We start from the raw sequence: 17,065 nt of genomic DNA on the forward strand, positions 1-17,065 counted from the left end.
TGGATGGATTCATTCAAATGCAGAGATTTTCCACCTAAGATTTACATGTTTCATAGAAAACATATGATTAACAAGTAGGTTAGAGGGAAGTAGCCTAAATAAGAATTTTTTCTCTTTTTTACTGTTCTAAATAAAAGCTATGCGAGTTACAATGTCTTCCTACATGAATGCTTTACTATTAATGACCTCAGTGGTATATTGCAAATGCAAATCAATATTATACCTTACTATTTTAGAATGTAAGATATGTTTTGCTTTTGCCTGCCCTTAAACATTGTGTGTGTGTGTGTGTGTGTGTGTGTGTGTATTTTGTTTTTAGGCCACACCTGGTGATATTCAGGGCTTACTCCTGGCTTTGCCATCAGAGATCACTCCTGGAAGTGCTCAGGGGGCTACTTGTGATAACAGGGCTCGAATGCAGGTTGTCTACATGCAAGGCAAGCATCTTACCTGCTGTACTATCTCACTCCAGCCCAAACTTACTAACAGGGTGCCCGAGATCTAACCCTGGTTGGCTGTGTGCAAGAAAAATAAATGCCCTATGTGCTGGAATATCGCTCCAGCTCCTGCCTGCCCTTTTTTGGTAACTACATTTCTACCTTCATTTGGGGACTTCCTTCTTGTCAACTACCAGCCTCCTTCATGATTCTTCAGCTATAATGTTCAGATCATCCCAGTCAAGGTGTGACTTTGGGAATCTGGTTCAGCAAAGCAGATTTTCTCCCAAGCAATCTCAATACTCTGTCCTTAACCAAATTATACAGAAACAGAAAATGGTGAACCCGGAATTATTCCAAAGAGCTTTCTAATGATATTGGCCATTGATTCCTCCTGAGATTCTTTTTTTAAAAATTTTTTTTAATTTTTATTAGTGAGACACCATGAGGTACAGTTGTAGACTTACAAATTTTGTGCTTGGGTTTCAATTATACAATGATCAAATACCCATCCGTCCACCAGTGCCCATTTCCCACCACCACGGATCCCAGTATCCATCCCACCCCCTATCCCCCCCATCCCACCCTGCCTCTGTGGCAGGGCATTCCCTTGTGTTCTCTCTCTCCTTTTGGGTGTTGTAGTTTGCAAAGGAGGCAATGGGTGGCAATCATGTTGGGTCTATAGTCTACTTTCAGCATGCTTCTCCCATCCTGGGAGGATCCTCCCAACACCCTTTATTTGGTGCTCCCTTCTCTATCTGAGCTCCCTTTTCCCCTAGCATGTGTGGCTGGCCTCTAAGCCATGGAGCAAAATTCCTGGTACTAATCTCTGCCACTCTCCTGATATTCTTAAAGCTGTTCTAGCTCCTGCTATTCCCAGCACTACTCATCTATAAACTATATAAACTAACAACCCATAACTTTGCAAGAAATTTATTTTCTATCTAATGAGTCAGCATTTTCTTTCGTTGTTTGCAGTCAAATTATATTAATTAATGGCTCAAACTACAAGTTTCACTTTAGTTATGTTTCTTGGGTGCACATAAACCTAGCAGAAAAAAGAAGCAAATATCTCCCAAAAAAGTGCATGTGTGTGTGATATACTAAGTATATAACTGCAAAAGAGAAATAGATTTTGTGCCATGCCATACAGAGGGAAAATGAGTCAACCTTGATTTTTACCATGTTTTAATCACTCAAATAAGAGCTTTCCTTTCATGTTTAAAATTTTTGTTTCTTTTTTGTAAAAAAAATTTATGTAGTATAACAACTTTTTTTTCTGTAGTATGTGATTTTTTGTTTTTTGTTAACTCACATGACATATTTCCCTTACAATGTAATACTTAAACTGGCTCATTTGGGGCTGGAGCGATAGTACAGCAGCTAGGGCGTTTGCCTTGCACATGGTCAATCCGGGTTTGATTCCCAGCATCCTATATTGTCCCTGAGCACTGCCAGGAGTAATTCCTGAGTGCATGAGCCAGGAGTAACCCCTGTGCAACGCTGGATATGACCCAAAAACTAAAAAAAAACAACCTGGTCCATTTATAAAATACTGAAACAATAAAAGCACATAAAATTTGTAAGTTAGCATAATTATAGTTGTATCTTAATTTATTCATATTTTATATTAAGCTGCAAATACCTTACATTTCATGAATACAAAAATATAAGAAAAATTTCATGTAAATCTTATGTTAATGATTTTATTATGAAATATAGTTACTCCTCTTTCATTTATATTTCACTTAATAAATTCAACCAGAAACTGCATAAAAGGTTTTAATTTATAACAGTCCTTAACAATTAACCTATATGAATAATTACCTACATTATCACTGAAAAATAATTAATTTTTGAAAATTTGTGATATCAAGTTCCTCAATAATAAATTTTTAGAGATTTTTTCCTATTCTCCTTTTGATTACAAGTTAAAAAAGATACAATCTTTTTAACTCTTTCTAAGGCAAGTGTATAAGTTGTAAACAGAAGCTGTGTCAGCACTCAATAATTCTGAGGCAATATTTATAACAGTAGCAATATTGCCTAAAAATGTAGCAAAAAATTCTTACAATGTCTATAATACACTTTTTATATAATGCACATCAAAGTAACTTTCAGGAACTGCAGGAATTTTAATTTTCAGGAATACATGCATATGAGGTAACTTTCAGAAACTATAGGAATTATGTAACAACACAAATGCTCTGTGGTTTACAAGAATCTTCTTCTACACTGTATTCTTTTGAGCTAAAAACAAGTGCAAACAAAAGTTAACAGAGGCTTTTATTTGTTTCCTCAATACGTATGTTATCTATATAACGTTTTCAACTGAACAGAGAGACAAAGAAAATATGGTTAATGTCATCCGCTTCTCTCCACTTTTTAAAAGAATTGTTTTATTTTGGAGAGGGGTTGCCACTCCGAACAGTATTCGAGAGCTATTCCTGGCTGAGGGGACCCTGTGCAGTGTCAGGAATGCAAATACCTTATTCTCTATATTTATCTTATTCTCTATACTTGAAGAACCTTACTCTTGAAGTACAGAGAATGTTCTACATGAAGAGTATATATCATAGGAGAATATGTATTATATTCTATATAGAGAGAATCTTTATAGAATATGGAGAATATATTACAGAGAATTATTACATAAATATAGAGATATATCTTCAAGTGCCTAACTTAATATACGTACTCGCTATACCCTGCCTATACTTTCTCACTAACCCCCCTTTCCCCCTCTTTAAGACTGTTTCCCATCACCTTTCACACCCTAACTTATGCAGATGAGGCTGCAACCTTGTCTTAAGCAAGGGCTGACACTGAGACTATATGCATATTGTTTTTGTAAAAGTGATAACAGTAAAATGTCCTTTGGTGTCAAAGAACATTTGGTGTGAAAGTTGGTGAAATATTTAAGAAGAGAGTTCTGGTTTCCTCAATTTTTGGTTAGTTTGTTTATTTACGGAAAACTACAGAGAGAATTTCTGGTTGTTTCGTATTGCCTCTATTAGGACTAGTTTCCAGAAGGGATAAAAATTAGATAAGAAAAAACTTATTTGTCTTTCATTTGCAAAATAGAAGATTTTAGTTTTAAATGTAAAGCACATTTTAAGGTTTGGAAAAAAAGACACCAAATTCTTCATTTATGATTACCTTTGGGAAGAATGCATTTGAGGAATGAAGGTGGAGGGTCAGAAATGAGGAAAGAAAGCAGATATTTTCATTTTAACTCTATTTTTAAAATTTTAATAAACATAATTTGTGATTGTGTAATAAATTTGAAATGTTTAAAAATACAATGACTACAAAATTATATAAAAATACAGGCAGGTACATTTTTCATTCATTCAAGATTTTGAAATTTTTTTTTTAATGTAGGAGTACTGCTATTTATTCAGCCACTGATTAGCTGATTGAATTGTGCATGAACTCCACCTTACTTTTTTTTTCATTTTTTATAATTTTATTTATTGGATCACCGTAAGAGCAGTTACAAAGCTTTCGGGTCTAAGTCTCGGTCATGCAATGAAACATCCGTACCTTCACCAGTGCCCATTCTCCACCCCCGACAACCCCAGTATACCCCCATCCCAAACCCTCCCCCTACCTGTAGGGCAGATGATTTCCACATTACACTCTCTCTACTTTGATCACATTCAATATTTTGACACCAGACCCATCATTATTATTTGAGATTTTACCCCAGCACTCAGATCTGCTGAAAAGGCAACAGTAGACAATTTGTTTTCTATTGCTGGTTATGAATAACATATGATGTCGCGTGGCTGCAGTAGTGGCCGCGCGATTTTGAAATTCAGAAATTTTAACATTTACATCTGGAGGAATTCCTGCCAAATCCTGCTGGGTTCAGAGATTTGCTCCTGAGTCTCTGGGATCATGGCCGTTAAGCAGCTTGATCAGGAGCCAGAAAGGCCATTCGTGGGCGATGACTTGGGATCTCGTTGGGGTGGGGAGGACAGGACCGGCTCCACTCCCATCCTGTGAGGCCCAAAATGTCTCATCACTGCGGGCCCAAACCTGACTGTCCAGTGGCCTCTGTAGGATGATGGCCACCAAGCTGCCAGGGGGAAGCAGGCGGAGGGACGACACCCTTTCCCCCCTGGCGTGGCCCGGCAACAGTAACCTACTGCGGGGTCAGGATGCATTTCTCCAAAAGCTGCTGGGTTTCAAGACTTGTTTCTCAGTCTCTGGGATCATGGGTGTTAAGCAGCTTGATCAGGAGCCAGAGGCCGTTCGTGGGTGATGACTTGGGGTCTCGTTGGGGTGGGGAGGACAGGACCGGCTCCACTCCCATCCCGTGAGGCCCAACAAGTTTTGTCACTGCGGGTCCAAGCCTGACTGTCCAATGGCCTCTGGAGGATGACGGCCACCGAGCCACCAAGGGGGAGCAGGCGGAGGGGCAGCACCCTTACCCCCTGGGGTGGCCCGGCAACAGTAACCTACTGCAGGGTCCAGACACATTTCTGCCAAAAGCCACTGGGTTTCAAGATTTGTTTCTGAGTGAGTCTCTGGGATCATGGCCGCTAAGCACCTTGATCAGGAGCCAGAGAGGCCGTTCGTGGGCGATAACTTGGGGTCTTGTTGGGGTGGAAAGGACAGGACCGGCTCCACCCCCATCCTGTGAGGTCCAACAAGTTTCACTACTGAGGGCCCAAGCCTGACTGTCCAGTGGCTTCTGGAGGATGACGGCCACCGAGCCGCCAAGGGGGAGCAGGCAGAATGACAACATCCTTTCTCCCCAGTGTGGCCCAGCGACTGAAATTTAATTTTTAAGTTGTGTAAGTTCTTTACAATTCTTTCTATAAAAAAAATAATTAAGGACTATTAATAATAACAAGGTTGATAGCAATACTGCCTGGGCTTGTGCTTAGTTGCTCTCACAAAACTTTATCCAAAGAGGCAGAGCTAAATTTGGTGGGAATTGAAATCGAAATGATTTCAGGAGAGAACACATCTTTTAGAAAATAATGCAAAACTAACACAGTCCTTCACAGGGATATGGGCAGATAGAGGATCTTAAGACTTAAGCTTCATAGGTTTCCTAATAAATCCATTTCTACTCATCAATCACATATTAATTTTATTATCCACGTAGGAACCTGAAGCCTAGAGAAGTAACTCACCTAAAATCATATACCCAGAAAAATGACTGAATAAGGTAATTGCAATGTTTCATTATTATAACAGAATTCTTCAGCATTTCAGTGACCTAAGACGTAAAGTCCAACTGCTCAGCTAGGTTTGCTGTGGATATCTGCTTCCCATAAAGATCTCCTCAGTAAGAAGAAGAAAAGGCAGGAAAAAGACAAACTGGTAGGAAATAGGGGAAGAATAGGGCAGGGAACAGGAAGGACCAAAGATTGTAATCTTGAGAGAGGAAAGGTTAGAAAAGAACAAACAATATCCAAACTCATAAGTACATACATCAAAAATTACATTAGATAAATATCTATGAACTATTAAGAGCTTGCTAGAAAGCCAGGAGAGATGAATCAAGGAGTTTCCTCTCTCGAGCAACAAGCAACAAGGGTGGTTCTTAAATTTAAAAAATTTTTTCTTTTCAGATTGGTCCTTTTGTTGGTCATTCTCCAAGATCTTAAGCTGTGAGGTTAGGTTAGTTATGTGGGTTCGCTCCTCCTTCCTGAGGAATGCTTGTAGAGCTATAAACTTTCTTCTTAACACAGCTTTTGCTGTGTCCCATAAGTTTTGGTAACTCGTGTCCTCATTTTCGTTCCTCTTTGATTTCCTTTCTAAGCCACTTGTTGTCCAATAGTGAGCTGTTTAATTTCCAGGTGTTTGATTTAGTTTTCTGTTTGAGTGTGTGATTTACTTCTAATTTCAGCACATTGTGGTCTGAGAAAATTGTTGATGCAATCTCTATCTTCTTCATTTTATCGAGGTATGTTTTGTGGCTCAGTATGTGGTCTATCTTGGAGAATGTCCCATGCACACTTGAGAAGAATGTGTATTCAGCTTTTTGAGGATGAAGTGTTCTGTATATATGTACTAAGTCCCTTTCTTCCATTTTTTTCCTCAGATGAAGTATGTCCTTGCTAAGCTTGGGTCTGGTTGATCTAACAAGAGGTGATAAAGCAGTGTCAAAGTCTCCCACTAGTATTGTGTTGCTATCGATGTCTTTTTCCAAGTCTATGAGTAGTTGTTTTAAGTACTTTGCTGGTCTCTCATTAGGTGCATATACACTTAGTATTGGGGCTGGAGCGATAGCAGAGTGGTAGGGCGTTTGCCTTGCAAGCAGCCAACATGGCCGACCCGAGTTCAATTCCTCCACCCCTCTCGGAGAGCCTGGCAAGCTACCAAGAGTATCTTGCCTGCAGGGCAAAGCCTGGCAAGCTACCCGTGATGTACTCGATATGCCAAACACAGTAACAAGTCTCATGATGGAGACGTTACTGGGCCCACTCGAGCAAATCAATGAACAACGGGAGGACCGTGACTGTGACACTTAGTATTGCAAGTTCTTCCTGTTGTACAGATCCCTTGATCAATAAGAAATGGCCGTCACTCTCTCGTGACCTTCTTCATTCTGAAATCAATGTGGTCTGATACTAGGATGGCTACCCCAGCTTTTTTATGGGAGTTGTTTGCCTGTAGGATTGTTTTGCAGCCTTTGACTTTGAGCCTGTGTTTGCTCTGACTATGGAGATGTGTTACTTGCAGGCAGCAGAATGTTGGGTTCAATTTTCTAATCCATCCTGCCACTCTATGTCTTTTAATTGGTGCGTTTAGCCCACTGACGTTGAAGGAGATTATTGTTATGGGGTTTTGTCCCATTGTTCTGTTGAAATTTGGTGTAGTTGAGGGGCCTGTCTTGTCTTAAAGTATCCCATTTAGTTGCTCTTGTAACCATGGTTTTGAGTCTATGAAGTACCTGAGCTGTTGTTTGTCTGTGAAACTGTGTGTTGCTCCTTCTATTATGAATGAGAGTCTCGGTCAGTAAAGTATATTTGGTGAGGCATTTATTTCAAAGAAAGGAGGAAATAATAAAACTCAGAGCAGAGATTAATGAGATGAATACCCAAAAAAACAATCTGAAAGATCAATGAAACCAAGAGCTGATTCTTCGAGAAAATAAACAAGATCGATAAGCCTCTAGCAAAACTCAAAGAAAGGGAGAGAGAAAAGTCTAATAAATCGAATCAGAAATGAAAAGGGGGTCATTACAACAGAAACTACAGAAATTCAAAGGATCCTCAGGGAGTACTTTGAGAAGCTTTATGCCACGAAACACGAAAACCTCGAGGAAATGGACAAATTCCTAGATTCCTATAGACCTTCAAGGCTGAACCAAGAAGACCTGGAATACCTGAACAGACCTATCACCATAAAGTAAATTGAAATGGTAATAAAAAGTCTCCCCAAGCACAAAAGTCCTGGCCCAGATGGATTCACTAGTGAATTCTTCCAAATCTTTAAAGAGGACTTACTCCCAATCCTCTTTAAGCTTTTCCATGGAGTTGAAGTATCAAAAACACTTCTGAACAGTTTCTATGAAGCAAATATCACCCTGATACCAAAATCAGACAGAGATACCACAAAGAAAGAGAACTACAGGCCTATATTCCTGATGAACACAGACGCAAAGATCCTCAACAAACTATTAGCAAATAGAATTCAACGACTCATCAAAAAGATCATACACCATGACCAAGTAGGATTCATCCCAGGGATGCAAGGATGGTTTAACATTCAGAAAATTGATCAACATAATCCATCATATCAACAAAAGAAAAGATAAAAACCATATGATCATATCAATAGACACAGAGAAAGCATTTGACAAGATCCAGCACCCGTTTATGATGAAAACTCTCAGCAAAATAGGCATTGAAGGAACTTTCCTCAATATAGTCAAAGCCATCTACCACAAGTCCATGGCAAGTATCATTCTCAATGCGGAAAAACTAAAAGCCTTCTCTCTAAGATCGGGCACAAGACAAGGTTGTCCACTTTTGCCACTCCTATTCAATAGAATACTGGAAGTCCTGGCCATTGCAGTTAGGCAAGAGAAAGGTATCAAGAAAATACAGATACGAAAGGAAGAGGCCAAATGATCACTATTTGCAGACGATATGATACTATACTTAGAAAACCCTAAAGACTCTACAGAAAATCTCCTAGAAATAGGTCAATTTAATAAAGTGGCAGGCTACAAAATCAGCACCCAAAAGTCCATGGATTTCATATATATATATATATATATATATATATATATATATATATATACACACACACAAATAACAAAAGAGAAGAAATAGACATTAAAAAACAATCCTGTTCACAATAGTACCTCAGAAAATCAAGTACCTCGAAATCAGCTTAACCAAAGAGGTGAAGAACCTATACAAGGAAAATTACAAAATACTACTTCAAGAAATAAAAGAGGACACTAGGAAATGGAGACACATCCCCTGCTCATGGATAGGGAGGATTAACATTATCAAAATGGCAATACTGCGCAAAGCACTATACAAATTTAGTGTGGTACCTATCAGGATACCCATGACATTTTTCAAAGAAATAGACAAAACACTCCTGAAATTCATATGAATCAATAAATCCCCACGAATAGTTAAAACAATCCTTGGGGAAAAAAAAGAAGATGGATGGCATCACCCTCCCCAACTTCAAACTGTACTACAAAGCAGTAGTACTAAAGACAGCATGGTACTGGGCTAGAAATAGACCTGCAGACCAATGGAGCAGAGCTGAATATTCTGTCACAGACCCCCAAGTATATGACCACTTAATCTTTGACAAACAAGCAAGAAATGTGAAGTGGAACAAAGAAAGCCTTTTCAACAAGTGGTGCTGGAAAAACTGGATAGTTACCTGCAAAAAAATAAGCTCTGACCTCTGTCTAATGCCAGGCACAAAAGTCATATTAAAGTGGATTAAAGACCTCAATAGCAGACATGAATCCATAAGGTATATTGAGGAAAATGTAGGCAGAACTCTCCAAGACATTGAAGCTAAAAGCATCTTTAAGGATGAAACAGCACTGACCAGGCAAGAGGAAGCAAACATAAACAAATGGGACTACATCAAACTAAGAAGCTTCGGCACTTCAAAAGAAACAGAGACCCGAATGCAGAAAGAGCCCACGGAATGGGGAAGAATATTTACCCAATACCCATCTGATAAGGAATTAATATCCAGCATATACAAGACACTAGTAGAATTGTACAAGAAAAAAACCTCCAACCCCATCAAAAAATGGGGAGAAGAAATGAACAGAAGTTTCCTCAAAAAGAAATACAAATGGCCAAAAGGCACATGAAAAAATGCTCCACATAGCTAGCCATCAGGGAAATGCAAATCAAAACAACAATGAGATATCACCTCACACCACAGAGACTAGCACACATTCAAAGGAACAAAAGCAACCAGTGCTGGCGTGGATGTGGGAAGAAAAGGGACACTCTTTCACTGTTGGTGGGAATGCCCACTAGTCCAGCCTTTCTGGAAAACAATATGGACAGTCCTTCAAAAACTAGAAATTGAGCTTCCATATGACCCCGCAATACCACTTCTGGGAATATATCGAGGATGCAAAAAAGCACAGTAGAAATGACATCTGTACCTATGTTCATTGCAGCACGGTTCACAATAGTCAAAATCTGGAAACAACCCAAGTTCCCTAGAACAGATGAGTAATTAAAGAAACTTTAGTACATCTACACAATGGAATACTATGCAGTTGTCAGGAGAGATGAAGTTATGAAATTTGCTTATAAATGGATAGACATAGAGAGAATCATGGTAAGTGAAATGAGTTAGAAAGAGAGGGGCAGACATAGAAGGACTGCACTCATTTGTGGAGTATAAAACAACGTAACATGAGACTGATACCTTAGGATAGTAGATCCATGGGACAGATAGATTGCTCCATAGCTGGAAGCCTGCCTCATGAGCAAAGGGGAGAAGGCAGGTGGAATAGAGAAGGGATCACTAAGAAAAAGTGGCTGGAAGAATTGATCGGGATGGGAGATGTGTGCTGAAAATAGATAAAGGACCAAACATGATGACCTCTCAGTTTCTGTATTGCAAACCATAATGCCCAAAAGTAGAGAGAGATTATGGGGATCATGTCTGCCATGGAGGGAGAGGGGAGGTGGGAAAGGGAGGGGTACGCTGAGGATATTGGTGGTGGGGAATGTGCACTGGTGGAGGGATGGGTGTTTGATCATTGTGTGATTGTAACCCAAACATGAAAGTGTGTAACTATCTCACAGTGATTCAATAATTTTTTTAAATTTTAAAAAATAAATTTAAAAAATAATTTGCTCGAGCGGGCCCAGTAACGTCTCCAACAACAAAATCTCCAATGGAGACGTTAAAAAATAATATTTTTTAAAAATTATTTTTCACTTTATTTTTGGGGCAGAGGGAAGTCACACCTAATAGTACTCAGGATATACTTACTCTGGCTCTGTGCTCATGGATTGTGGAATAACATAGCCTCGGGTAGTTTAGGTTTATTGGGTTGTTGCCATCACGGTGTTTCCTTTTCCCTGTGTTTATTTGTAACTTCTTTCTTTGTGCTCTGTTGACTTGTAAATATCGTTTTTCTCTTCTCCTTGAGTCCTTGGTTTAGTATATTCTGCGCAATGCCCTTTTTGTATGGGCACAGGAAGATAGTAGTAAATGCTATGCTTTGGTTATGGGGGAGTCGTTTGACTCTAAATGATATTTTTCCTCCTGGGCACTTGTTCTCTCGACCTAAGCCTCAGCTGCCCTTACTTCCTAGTACCCTCCAAAAGCAGGATCCCGACGAGGGACTGGATGGACCCAGGGCAAGTGGTGACTATATGCTACCCTGGCATCGAGATGGGCCTGGCCAAAGTACTTAATGCTGAACTATAAATTAAGAGCTTGGTTATGGACAGATGCTGTCATGATCCGAAAAGTCATAACTAGATTTGGACCCTGCTAGGGTTGGGAATTATTAATCTGGCCTGAGCGCTGTAGTCTGAATCTCTGGCACGATGTTCCAGGAGAGCTGTCCTATAAGCTTCAATGTATCTCTTACTGTGTCCATACAAAAATAACTAAAGGAGAAAAACACTTTAAGTGCTCTTTTGCCCGTGGGCTACCAGGAAGAGCTTCCTCATGCTACTTACGCTTCCAGACCAGGTGGAGCATCCGCCTGGAGGGCAAGGTGGAAAGATACAAGTAGGAAAGATGGAGAAGCAGAGGGGGTCAGAGTCTGAATCGAGAGAGGAGTCAGAATTCAGAGACGAGAGGGAGAGCCCAGTCTGCGAGATGCAGAGAGATGAGTAGGGATTGAGGAATGAGGGGCAAGGAAGGCAGAATGTTTACACTAGAGAGAAGAGAGATTGAATAAACGGGAACTATTCAACAACCAGCCTGGTTCTCGTTCTTCCCTCACCTGCCCATTGCCAACAGCCATCCCAATCCTGCCCATACACAGTGGCTTGAGAGCACCGAACATTGGCCGTGAGAGAGCTGCCCGAAGAGCCCTGAACACATATCCCACCCGCGGGCGTGTTCCTTACAATGGATCACACCTTGAACACATTTAGGACTCAAGGAACCATACTGAAGTCCTGGGAATAAAACCCAAATTGGCCTGGTGCAAGGTAAATACCCCTGCATACCTCTGGCAGGTAGTTTTTCATTGAAAGACTCATGATGCCTTACATGAGGACAGTATAGGAGATTTTATAGCCATTTAGCTAATAGCATCATCATTTCTAAGGAAAGGGACAAAAAAATGTAAAAGAGGAATTACAGAGAAAGTACAGAAGTTAAGGTTCAAGCCTTGCATGAGCTGGACCCTTGTTCCATATAGACAACAGGTAGTCTCCTGATCATTGCCAGATACAGCCCTAGGGGAACCCAGAACTGCTGGGCGTGACCTGGAGGTCCCTGGAATGGCCTGGACAATCACTGGCACATGAAGCAAAGAACACTGCATCCTTGAAACTTCAAATTGGTACCCCCACATCTCCTGAGCACCGCTTGCGAGCACAAAAAATAAAATAAAATAAAAACCCTAGCAAAAGAAGTAAAAGATCCTCTCCCCATACCACGTAGTGTTCTTTGAGACGCTACAGAAAAAGGAATGGAAAGAACTGATGCAGCATTTGACTCCACCAGAAACAGGAAGATTTGTATTTGAAGGTGACCAGAGGATGGAAGATGTAAGAGGAAGGCAGGTATTTCAGACAGATTTCAATCTAATATGAGAGCCAGTACAATAGTACAGTGGGTAGAGTGCTTGCCTCGCACCCAACCAACCCCAAGTTGATCATAAGCATCCCATATTGTCCCTGGACCTCCACCAGAAGTAGCTCCTGAGTGCAGACCCAGGAGTAACCCCTGAGTACTCCCGTTGTAACTAAAAATCAAAACAAAAAATCTAATTTGAGAAATTGCATGTTTTCACTTCTGTATGCAATAAAAGTGTTGATAAAGAAAATAAAAATTGGTGGTAATATTTACTCAGTTTTGAAAGAGGTATCAGAAGAATCAGTGACCTCTAGTCGCTATTCACTCGGATATTTCACAAGGCTTTGGAAGATGTTTAACAGAACTGCTAGCTAATAAGAGTTAGAATAAATCATTCGATAAATCTGACCAAATATGAAGTCTTGAGCTGCCAGAGAAGCAGACTTCCTTCGACTACAATGCTTTTACTTCTCTCTGTCACCATAGTTTTACCTCTCTAGGAGTTAATTGTAATGCTGGGATTTCTAGGTAGATAGTAGTTACTTATCTCCAGGTCTATGAAATATTTTTCTCAATTACTTATATCCTGGGCTGGAGCGATAGCACAGCGGGTAGGGTGTTTGCCTTGCACGCAGCCAACATGGCCGACCCGAGTTCGATTCCTCCGCCCCTCTCGGAGAGCCCGGCAAGCTACCGAGAATATCTCGCCCGCACGGCAGAGCCTGGCAAGCCACCCGTGATGTATTCGATATGCCAAACACAGTAACAACAAAGTCTCCAATGGAGACGTTACTGGGCCCGCTCGAGCAAATCGATGAACAACGGGAGGGCCTTTACCTTTACCTTTACCTTTACTTATATCCTGAAAGTATAATCCTAATAGCACTGTAGCACTGTCCTACCGTTGTTCATCGATTTGCTCGAGCGGGCCCAGTAACGTCTCCATTGTAAGACTTGTTGCTATCGTGTCTATGAAAATAAATAAAAATAATCCAAATGAATAGAAAGACCAAAAGCATACAGGCCTTCAGGAATAAGCTGATTCATAGTTATTTAAAATAAATCTATTCTACTCTGATACACCCAGATTTTTAAAAGCTTTACTCCCAAGATGTGTGATTCTGTAAAGTTTCGGATCATCATTCTATCTTGTGTCTTTATTATTTCCCAGCAATCTTTTTATTATTATTATGATTTTGCTTCTTGAGTCATATACCCAGTGATACTCAGGGATTATACCCAGAGTATACCCTGGCTCTGCCCTCAGGAATTACTCCTGGCAGTGCTGGGGGTGGGGTGGCATATGGGATGTCAGGCATAGAATCTGGGTCAGCCACATGCAAGGCAAACACCCTACCCACCATACCATCACTCCAGCCCAGAACAATCTTCTTATTTCTTTAATTTGCTACAAAATTCGCTCTTTTTTCACGCTCTTCTGCGCACACCCTCTTTACCCAAAACACATTTTCTCTATTTTCTACTTAATCACTTAATCACTTAACTTCCCATTAGTCGTCGATTTGCTCGAGCGGGCGCCAGTAACGTCTCCATTTGTCCCTGTTGCGTGCTAGTGTAGCCCAATGGCATCTGTTCTATCTGGGATCATGAAGAGCCTCAAACCAATCGTTCATGATCTGCACGAAGAAGTCTGACCATCTGGTAGGTGGGCGGCCATGTGGTCTTTTGACATCCCGTGGAATCCAGTCAATAACAGCTCTAGTCCAGCGGTCGTCTTTAAATCTCATTACGTGACCAGCCCATCTGATTTTTGACACCTTGGCAAATGAGACAGCGTCCCTGATTCTTGATCGTCGACAGATGTTGGAACTCTGGATTTTTTCTCTCATTTGAGTGAAACATGATATTCCAAGCATAACTCTTTCTATTCTTCTTTGGGAGACCTGAATAGCATTCCCATCCTGTTTGCGTAGAGCCCAGGTCTCTGAGGCATATGTTAATGCAGGAAGAACAGTGGAATCAAAGAGATGTGCCCGGAGCCGGAGGTTCTTCGTCCTCTTAGCTATTTCTTCGACGTTCTTGAAGGCGTTCCAAGCCGCTCTCTTCTTCCTGCGCAGCTCGGGTGCCAGGTCATTTGTCATGTTGACTTCTCGACCTAGGTACACATAGCTGTTGCATTCGGAGATGGTCGTTCCATTGAGAGTGAATGGGGCGTCAGGAACGAGGCTGTTTCTCATAAACATTGTCTTCATAAGATTCAGCTGTAGTTCTACCTTTCCACACTCATGGTCAAAGTTGGCCAGCATTTGTGCCGCTTGGCTGATGTTTGGTGTTATTAAAACAATGTCATCAGCAAAGCGGAGGTGGTGTAATTGCCGACCATCTATCTTCACTCCCATTCCTTCCCATTCCAGTCGGCGCATGATGTTCTCGAGGGTGGCACTGAAGAGTTTCGGTGAAATGGTATCACCCTGCCGAACCCCTCTCTTGACATCAACGGTCACTTCTTTGTAGAATGGTGAGATCCTGGTAGTGAATCTGCAATACAGCTCACGGGGGATCCTGATGTATTGGGCTTGAATGCCCTGATTGGCTAGTGCTTCAATGACCGCTTCTGTCTCAACAGAATCAAAGGCCTTCTTTAAATCAATAAACGTTAAACAGAGCGGCATCTTGAAGACACTAAATACCCATCTTCAGGAATTGTCATACCATATTTGATAGGGTTCAAATAGGGTAACACCTACCAGGGTGATTAGAGGTCGTCCCAAAAGCCTCTATCCCTCTTGGAAAGACTGGCAAGCTACCGAGAGTATTCCGCCCGCATGGAAGAGCCTGGCAAGCTATCCGTTGTGTATTCGATATGCCAAAACCAGTCACTACAACTGGTCTCATTCACCTGACCCTGAAGGCTTCACCGACATGGCAGCACTGAGAAGGATGAGAAAGGAGAGGCCGACAAAAATCTCAAGGCCGAACTAGGCTGCCACAACGAAGGAAGACAAAAATGATCATCTGTACTTTCAATGCACGTAGGCTAGCATCAGATGCATCCATCGAGGACCTGATGGTACAAGCGCAAATGATCAAGTACGACATCATTGGTCTGACCGAGACAAGAAGGCACAAATCTCACCATGCCGTTTTCGACACTGGAGAAGAATTGTTCCTCGGAATATGCGATAAAAGAGGTGTCGGAGGTGTCGGTGTCCTTGTCAACACAAACTTGGCCAAGAGCATTGATTCATTCGAATGCCTAACAACCCGAATTGGACGTTTACATTTGAATAGATGTGGCTCACTGCCTGCATTTTTATCTTCCTTGTCTACGCACCAACATCTCATGATGAAAGAGAAATCGAGAAGTTCTACATGGAGCTGGAGAAGTTCTATAAAGAAGACCACATCTTCTACAAGATCATTGTGGGTGATTTTAATGCCAAGATAGGACCGAGAAGATCAGCTGAAGAACTTCACATCGGGACCCATGACCTAGAATGGAACGAACAGGGTGAGAGACTGTCTGAGTTCATCATGTCGACCAAGACCATTCATGGTAACTCACAGTTCCAGAAGACCGAATCTAACCATTGGACATGGGAGTCTCCTGGTGGACAATTCCACAACGAAATAGACCACATCATATTCAATCGACGGTTTTGCCTGACCGATGTCGCTGTTGTCCCAAAATTTCAAACAGGATCGGACCACCGTCTCCTTCGTGCAAAATTCTACTTCACAGAGCAGGGAGAAAGGGCTGCAAAGTTCAAAAAGAGAACTCCCAGAACGACCACCAACTGGGAACTCTTTGGCACTATTGCGGCAACATGGGAAGATGCCATTGTTGACAACATTGACGAGGAATACATCGACTGGTTCAGCACCTCCATGAGTGTGCGAGGAACGCCAAGAGAGTGATAGCCACAAAAAAACGCCTGTCTTTGAAAACTCTTGAGCTAATTCACCAGCGTGGTTTGGCGCATGCCTCAGGCAACCACAAGCTAATGTCCAAGCTCGCAAAGCAGTGCAGAGATGCGATCAAGGAAGACCTCAAAGAGAGAAGAGCAGAAGTACTGGTAGATGCGACAGAAGCTGGGAAAATTATTTGTTACGCCCGCCTGTCCTTCGCCAACTACAAGACCAAGATGACTGCCCTCCGACGTCCTGATGGATCCATCACATCCTCCAGAATGGCAATGGAGAAGATTATCCATGACTTCTACTCAAATCTCTTCGATAGCCATGTCCACTTGCCGACATACCAAATTCCACAGGATGGATATGTCGTTCCCAATGTTCTCCCTTCCGAAATCTGACACGCCATTTCGTCGGTAAAGAAACAAACATCACCCGGCCCAGACAAGGTCAGACCTGAACACCTGAGGAACCTGCCGTCAGTACTCATCAATACACTGGCTCGGCTCTTC

The sequence above is a fragment of the Sorex fumeus genome, unplaced genomic scaffold, assembly GCF_029834395.1.
Source record: "Sorex fumeus unplaced genomic scaffold, SorFum_2.1 ptg000008l, whole genome shotgun sequence".
NCBI classification, from domain to species: Eukaryota; Metazoa; Chordata; class Mammalia; order Eulipotyphla; family Soricidae; genus Sorex; species Sorex fumeus.